The sequence below is a fragment of the Akebia trifoliata genome, chromosome 7, assembly GCF_017979445.1.
Source record: "Akebia trifoliata isolate Shusen 1 chromosome 7, ASM1797944v1, whole genome shotgun sequence".
In the NCBI taxonomy this organism is placed as follows: Eukaryota; Viridiplantae; Streptophyta; class Magnoliopsida; order Ranunculales; family Lardizabalaceae; genus Akebia; species Akebia trifoliata.
Genome location: NC_141381.1, coordinates 11,474,099 through 11,483,193, shown reverse-complemented (window position 1 = coordinate 11,483,193; position 9,095 = coordinate 11,474,099).

The following is a 9,095-nucleotide window of genomic DNA, read 5'->3' as shown; positions in this document are numbered from 1 at the left end:
ACATAGGAACTAGTGTTGGATTAGTAAAAGTAGGTTGGTGAGGCAATAGCAGTCTCTAGTAAAATGATCATCGCTTTGTTGAAATTTCCAAACTACAATATATTAAAAAGCTAAAGTTAAGTTTGTAATATTTGGAAATAATCGTCCTTACGATGAGAACTTACATGGAATCTGCCTAGTGAGTTCCGTTATGGGTCACTTCATGGAGTTAAAAACCTTTTACGTTGATTCACTCAATTTTTTGATAGTTCGGTCAAGTTGACCATTTTAGATTGATTTTTAATTGGATGACTATTTGCACACACCAAAATGACCCATTGTACTTATTTTAAGTAAAAATTGTAATAATAAAAAAAAAAACATCTTACAAGTTTACTCATTTTCTATTGCATTCATCATAACCTAATGATAAAAAAAAACTCACCTCTCTCTCTCTCCTCTTGAATTTTGTGAGAAGTTGAATCGATCGAGATTAGATTTTAGAGAAATTTATCAAGACAGAGAACTTTTCAAATTTATTTATCAAAACGGAACATTATACATCTTATTTTGAAAATGGTAATTTATCATTTTTAAAAATATTTTAATTTATTAAAATGGTAAAAATAATAATTTTTAGATTTATGCTATCGAAAATGCCCTTTTTTGATTTCATGTCAGAAGGATTGTTTTGACAGTATATAAAATACATTTTGATCTCATATCAGAAGGATATTTCTAAAGTTGTATAAAATACATTTTCATCTAAATGATCCTTCTGGCATTATATAAAATATATTTTGATCACATGTTAGAAGGGTTTTTCTAACAAAAAAGGTGTTTTTGGTAGAAAAAATATAAAAATTACTATTTTGATAAATAAAATAGTTTCGAAAATGATAAATTACTGTTTTCAAAAATAAGATGTACAGTTTACCATTTTGGTAAATAATTTATATGTTATGCATGTTTTGATAAATTTGCCTAGGTTATATATATATATATATATATTTTTTTTTTAATTTCTTTGATTTTTTATTTAATCACCAAGGAAGATAGAAAAATTACTATTAAAACCTTCAAAACAATGATTTTGGATTCATGAAAGATTTTTGACATATATTGTTTGATAGGTTCAAATCGAACTTGTTTTAACAAATTCGTCAAGTACTTACTGAATATTACCAAACAGATTTAGTAGGTACCTATTAAACAATTTTTTTTTAAAGCAAACTTTGTTTTCAGTATGCTAGTACCAAATATTTATATTATTAAACACAACTGAGTTATAATAGTTGTGTGACACAAACGTCTAATCAACTACAGTCATCGTCTACAATTTTACAAATAAAGCCACTTTATTATTTTTCATCTTTTACCCCTCTAATCTCAATTTTTTTTTTTAATAATATGCTCCAACTCTATTTTTATTTTCACTTTGACTCTATTAACCCAAAAGAGGATGCCCCTCTAACTTTACTATATTTTATCTGTTACCCCTTTAGTCCACTTTATTGTTTTTCATCTCTTACCCTTTTAATCTAATTTTTTTAGTAATACTCATTCCATCAAGCTATAGTTTCTTGGGACCCACTTTATTTAATTTATTCTTCACCTTCTTTAACTTTATTATATTTTTCTTTTACCCTTTTCATGTACTTTATGATGTATAGCCCATGTTATTGCTTTTACTAGTCATCAGTATTAACTTATTTTTGTTGTACTTGGGTCTATTTTATGTGATTTCTGTATGAAATACTTCTTATTTTTGTTAATTTTCTTAAAATGATTTAGACTCAATACATCATCACTGTTAAAATCATTCGGTATGATAATGGAGGTGAATATATTTTTGGTGGGATTTACTCTCACATTCATGAGTATGGTATGCTTTACCAGTTGACCTATCTCTACATTTTTGAAAAGAACGGGGTGGCGGAACACAAGAACTGTCACCTTATGAATACTGTCTGTTATCTTCTTTAGGACATGCATGTTCCTAATTTATATTTGAACATGATGGTCCTCATTGCGATTTTTTTTTTCTGAATCGTGTTCCGAGTCGCACCTTAGGGGACAAGTGCCTTTTTATGAATAAATAAAAATAATATTGAAAAGATAATCATAAAAAAAGCCGTGCTAGGGTGACACAAAGGTGACAAAATGATGTGGTGATGCGCACATTACCTTAAATGCTTTTTCGTGAGATATGAGCAAAAGGCATCTACGATTATGTGCGCGCCACCACATCATTTTTGTCACCTTTGTGTCTCCATTTTTTTATTATTCCAGCATTTTCCTAAAAAGAATTAAACTCGTTAGAGCAAAGTAACCACACCCGAACTTGGTCCCACAAGATCTTCTCTTTGGTTAAAACTTTCCAGAGGAATAAAATATTGATAAATTTCAAACCATTAAATTTTCTAAAAAAACTAAAGTTTCTAAATTTTAAATGAGAATAAAAAATGAAAAATCAAGTAAGATAAAATGGAATCATGGATCAAAGAAAGAAAACTAATAAGTAAGCTATCTTAGTTTTTAAGAATTCTTCCAATGTTCATAGTTGGGGTGGATCTTGATTCTTGATCGAATCGATTAAAGAAAAAGAAACAAAAATTAAAAGGAAAGAAAAACATTCTATAAAAAGGTAGGGTCGTGCACAAGGAGGGAGAATCCCTCGCTCTCTTCTTCGCATTTCAGAGGGCCTCCTCTCTCGAGCTCTATCTGATTTATATTTCACAGCTTTTAGTTATTTGGGAAGCGAAGCTTTAGATTCGTGTCTGACAGAAGGACATCTATCCAGCCACCATTAGTCAAATAAATCAAATGAATCACTACTATTTGTAGGGAAAACAAGAAGGAGAGCTCTTTCACTCTCAGTTTTGTTCTTGTTATGTATTTAACAATAATATTTGAAAAGATAGAACAATTGATTGCTTTGAGGAACCAAAATCCTTCACAAGTTCTGCTAGAATTCAATTCCCTTTCTTCATTCATAACAATAGATTAAATACAACTTTAAAAAATAACCACCAGTCACTAACAACTTACTAGACTACTACTAATAGTAACATTATCTTTGACAGATTCTTAAGGCTGAATTTCAGCAAGACTCGGTAGAACATGCACCTGCCACTAATTACAAATTCAATTAAAACATAAATAAATAACTGAACAGATAAATAGTATCCAATAAGTAATAGGCCGCCCAGATAAGGTCCTACAGCCTAATTAAGGCCCTGTAGCCTAGGCCCGACACATGACCTCAGAAGACCTTGTCCACAAGGTCTGGGAAGTCCTCGCTCAGAACTCGATAGTCCACCTAGGTTGCTTCTTCTAGCCCTAACCCTTTTCGCTTTACAAAAAGTTCTACTGCTGCTCGGTTCCCCTTCTTCACCTTGCACCGTTGTATGATTTCCTCAGGTTCAGGCTTAAAGGTTCCATTTGATGTTGTAGGCGACAAGGATTCTGATTGCTGATTTCGAGCCCCTAACTTCTTCTTTAAGTTTGATACATGGAATACCGGGTGGAAGGGTGCTATAGGAGGAAGCTTCAGCTTATATGCGACGGAGCCCAATTTTTTCAACACTTCGAATGCCCTGTAATATCCCGGAGAATGCTTCGAGTTGCGACATTGGACAACTAACTGCTGCTTGTACGATTGGAGCCGAAGGTAAACATAATCTCCCATTTCAAAGCTTTTTTCTGTCTGTTTTAAATCAGCGAATCACTTCATTCTTGCTTGTGCCTCTTGTAGATTGTATTGAAGGATATAGAGAATCTGATCCCTCGACTTTAAGGTATCTTCCACAGCATGATTTTTTGTAGTTCCTGGAGAATAGGGCAATGATTTTGGGGGTTGGTAGCCATAGACTGATTCAAAGGGTGTCAGTTTGGTCGATGCATAAACATTTGTATTGTAACACCATTCAGCTAAGGGAAGCCATTTGACCCACTCCTTTGGTTTGTCACCTAAAAAATATCGTAAATATTGCTCCATAGCCTTGTTCATGATCTCGGTCTGTCTATCTGTTTGTGGATGGTAAGCTGAGCTGAATTTCAAGTTAGTCCCCTGCAACTTGAATAGTTCCTTCCAGAAATTACTTGTAAAAGTTGGATCCCTGTCTGTTAAAATAGAACTAGGCATTCCATGCAATTTAAAAATATTTGCAACAAATATTTGGGCTATTTTAGAGGCTGTATAGGGATGGGAAACTGGAATAAAATGGGCATATTTAGATAACTTATCAACCACCACCATAATCACTGAGTACCCTCCGAAATAGGCAACCCTTCAAGAAAATCAAGAGAAATGTCAGTCCAAATTTTAGTAGGACTTGGTAAGGGTTGAAGGAGTCCTGTTGGATGTATGTTTTCTGATTTATTTTTTTGACACACATCACTCTCGGATTAAGTTTCGGATGTCACCCTTCATGCCTACCCAATAAAATTCAGAACGAATTCTGTGGATAGTTTTATGGTACCCTGCATTGCCACCCCCTGGACTGCTATGTAAGGCCTGTAGAATCTGCAATTTCAGCTCAGGTGTGTTGCTAATATAGAGTCTACCTTTGTAGTAAAGCAACCCTTCCAATACTCTAAATTTGTTAGGATCCAATCTCCCTTGCTCCACTTTTCTGCAATAGCTTCTGCAACTCAGAATCATTTCCATAGGAAGCCTTGAGAGTGTCCAACCAAGTAGTTGTTGGAACCGTGAGGGTTGCCAACTCTCATTCTTTAGAATCCACCTTTCTAGATAGTGCATCAGCCACCCGGTTGTCTTTCACTTGTTTGTATTCCACTAAGAAATCAAAGCCTAACAACTTGGTGATCCATTTTTGTTGAAGATGTGTTCCAACTTTCTGTTCCAGCAAATATTGTAGGCTTTGCTGATTTGTTTGCACTTTGAATTTTTGCCCCAATAAGCATGATCTCCATTTCTTTATAGCAAGTACCAAGGCCATCAATTATTTCTCATAAGTTGATATTTGTAAAGCCTTCCTACTAATTGCCTGGCTCATAAAAGCAATTAGCCTTCCCTGTTGCAATAAAACCGCTCCAACTCCATATCCACAAACATCACATTGAATAGTAAAAGGATGAGTAAAATCTGGTAGTGCTAAGATCAGAGGGTTAGTAATAGCTTTTTTGAGTTTTTCAAAGGCTTCCTTGGCTGTTTCAGTCTAGTGAAAGGAATTCTTCTTTAAGAGAGAGGTTAAGGGTGCTGCAATGAGGTTATATCCTTTGATAATTTTTTTTGTAGTACTAACTTCAGAACATCCAAAACTACATTTAGAATTTTTTTCAAACAATTGATGCTGTTTCAGAATGTCTAAAACAGTTTGTAAATGAACCAAATGTTTTGAAAAGGTTTTTCTATAGACAAGTATGTCAGCAAAAAAGACCAAAATGAATTTATGTAGATGAGGCTTGAAAATGTCATTCATTAGGCCTTGGAAAGAAACGGGTGCATTGGTAAGCCCGAATGACATTACCAAAAACTCGTAATGACCCTTGTGAGTCCTAAAGGTGGTCTTTTGGATATCATTAGGGTGAACTTGGATTTGATGGTAGCCGGACCTAAGGTCTAATTTGCTGAAAATGGTAGCACCATGTAACTCATCTAATGGTTTATCAACAATTGGTATGGGAAATTTCATGTTGATGGTTTCTTTGTTGAGAGCTCTATAATCAACACAAAGCCTCCAATTACTGTCTTACTTTCTTACCAATAGGATGGGTGAGGAAAATGGGTTTTGACTGGGTCAGATTATTCCATTATTCAACATTTCATTGACCATTTTTTTTATTTATGTTTTTTGGAAGTAAGAGTATCTATATGGACCTACACAGATTGGTTTTGTGTCTTTATGGAGTAAGATATGGTGGTCATGTGTTTTAGGTGGAGGTAAACCTTTGGGTTCTTCAAAAAGTGTTTTGTATTGGTCAATAAGGTCACTCAAAGTCAGGTCAAGTTCAGCAGAAAAAAAAAAAAATTTCAGTGGTTTTTGTAAGCTGTAAAACTAAGCCCTTTTGGTCATTTTTAAATGCCCTACCAAAATTTTCACCTTCTATCAATGATAAATCAGTGGGTGACATGCCTTGAAGTGTTCTACTCGTGCCCATGTAGGAAAATTCCATTTGAAGTTTAGGGAAATTCCATAGAATTTTCCCTAGAGCCCTTAACAATTGGACTCCCAAAATAATATCATATCCCCGCAATGCAAGTAAATAAAATTCAGTAGAATAGAAATTACCCTGCATGTGAAGTTTCAGCTCAGTACACTTTCCTTCACTGCTCAGAGCTACCCCATTGGCTACCTTCACTGTCAATCCTTGGGTGGGATGCATTTTGAGCCGAGCCTTCTCAGCAATAGAGGGATCCATAAAATTATGAGTGCTTCACGTATCAATAAGGACCACCACTACACACCTTTCCACCTTGCCCACTAACTTCACGATTCTTGGATTAGGAGAGCCTGAGAGAGCATGGACTGAAATGCTTAGCTCTACCTCTACATTTTCTGGTTCACTCCGCAAATTGCAGTCTCCCTTTTCCTTGTTATCCCTTACAATTAAGGGTTCTTCATCATTACTAGAATCCTTACACTCCATAATGAATAACTTAGCTGCCTTGCATTTGTGCTCCGGTCCCTATTTCTCATTACAATTGTAGCAAAGACCCTTCTCTCACCTTTTCTTCATTTGAATAGGAGATAAGTGCTGTACTGGAACCATAGCCCTCTTCTCGAGAGAAGGAGAACTAAAGGCCAGCCTTGGGGATGGAGCACCCCCTTGACAACCTTCCTTAAGGCCAACCATTTTCTTCCTGCATTTGAGCCAACCCAAAAGCAATATTCAAAGTTTGTGGGTTCAACATATGTACCATGAATCTGATGTCTTATTTAAGTCCACTAAGGAAACAATTGAGTTTATATGGTTCAACTCTTAATTGGTTAGATAAGACTTCAAATTCTATTTTATAAGCTTCCACGATAGTAGTTTGCTTCAAATTTGTAAGGGCCTCCATTGGATCTTCATAAGATGTAGGACCAAATTGTGTTTGCAGTCCCCTAACAAATGCTTCCCAGCTCGTGATTCCACCTGAAGTTTCCAAATCTTGGAACCAAATTAAGGCCTTACCTTTCATGTGGAAGGAAGCCAATAATATTCGATGCTGTGGGTTAGTTTGGTGATAAGCAAAAAATTGATTTGCTCTATAAATCCATCCTTGAGGGTCCTCACCATGAAATTTAGGGAAATCCAAACAGATGGAACGTGTTTGAATTGTCCCATGTTCTTTAAATAATAGATTGACCATTCTTTGCTTATTTGTGTTGTCCTTAGGTCTTTTCCCACTATTGCATACCAAGGCTTCAACATTACCAACTACTGCCCAAAGCTATTGAGCCAATCCATCTTCCATTTCCTGCAACGACACCTGATTTTGCTGTTGGATCTCCTGTGCTTGTTTCACTCCAGTAAGAGATTCAGCAAGTTGTGAATAACATGTACCAGGTCCACCTTCAGCCATGTGGACGCCTAGTTCTGATACCACTGTTATGTATTTAACAATAATATTAGAAAAGAAAGAACAATTGGTTGCTTCGAGGGAACCAAAATCCTCCACAAGTTCTGCTAGAATTCAATTCCTTTTCTTCATTCATAACAATAGATTAAATACACTTCAGAAAATAACCACCAGCTACTAACAACTTACTAGACTACTACTAACAGTAACATTAGATTTGACAGATTCTTAACCACCAGCCACTAACAACTTACTGAACCTCTACTAACAGTAACATTATCTTTGAGAGATTCTTAAGGCTGAATTTCAGCAAGACTAGACAGAACATGTACCTGTCACTAACTACAGACTCAATTAAAGCATAAATAAATAACATAATATATAAATAATACCCAACAAGTAATGGGCTGCCCAGATAAAGTCGTACAGCCCAATTAAGGCCCTGTAGCCTTGGCCCTACACATGACAGTTCTTCATCATTCTTTCTTTCGACTTCTATATCACGATCGGATCGAACCATTGATCTTACAATCACTGCTCTAACTCTGGAGGGATCTAATCATAACATTGAGTTTATCATTCTTTTAGGTTTGTTTATGTTCCATTTTTAATACTTATTCACCGTAGAATTCTAACTTATTTCATGTTGCAGTATTTTTAGAGATCTCGCATTTAATCACAAGCATTGATTACATGAGATCATTAAAATTGTGGATAATAGATGACTCTATCATCTTGTATGGATGTCGTATTCACAAGTCAATTATTAGAGAAAAAACAAGTTGCCTTGTGTGACACTTCTTTAGAGCATTTTTTATTTTTTATTTTTATTTAAAAAAAACGTAAATCTTTTTTTTTAAAAGGTCAACCGGGTTAAGGTAGACCCGGACCAGCTACAACCTTAAGAAAAGACAACCACTTTTATCTTGGGAGAGAAGAGAAATAAGGGGAGGCGAAGATCCACAAGCGATCTCCGAGCAACCCACAAAAGGAAGACATGATGCAAGGTAGTTAGCCACCTTGTTAACTTCTCTAAATATATGTAAGAAATTAACTACATTGAAATTGGCCAATAAGCTCTTGATTGACAAAATCAAGTGGAGGATGTACCAAGGTGAGCTCCATCTACCATTTAGAATCTTAACTGCCATAATGAGTTCGATTGAACTAGAATTCTAGAGCGACCTTTGGATATAGTAAGGTTTAACTAAAGAAGAATACCTTGCATCTCATGGTATATAACCGATTTTGGGTCTTCACTCCCAGTTAAGGCAGCCACAACCTTACAATCTTGGTCTTGGATGATAGTCCCATAGTCTCCTCTAGTTTTCAAATATGAACCATCAGTGTTCATACACTCCCTGATTTGGTTTCAAGTAAGAGCAAAAAATACTAGGTTTGTAAATAGAGGCTGCATTGGTACCCCAAGCATGAAAGAAATATCTATTGTAGTGGGAGTCTTCTATCTCGTTTAAGGTGTCTTTAAACTTAATCCGAACAATGTCAACAGTTTTTTGAAGCACTTGTTCCGAGCCATTGAATCTGCCTTGGTAGATCCTATTGCATCTTTCCCTCCATTTGTGGT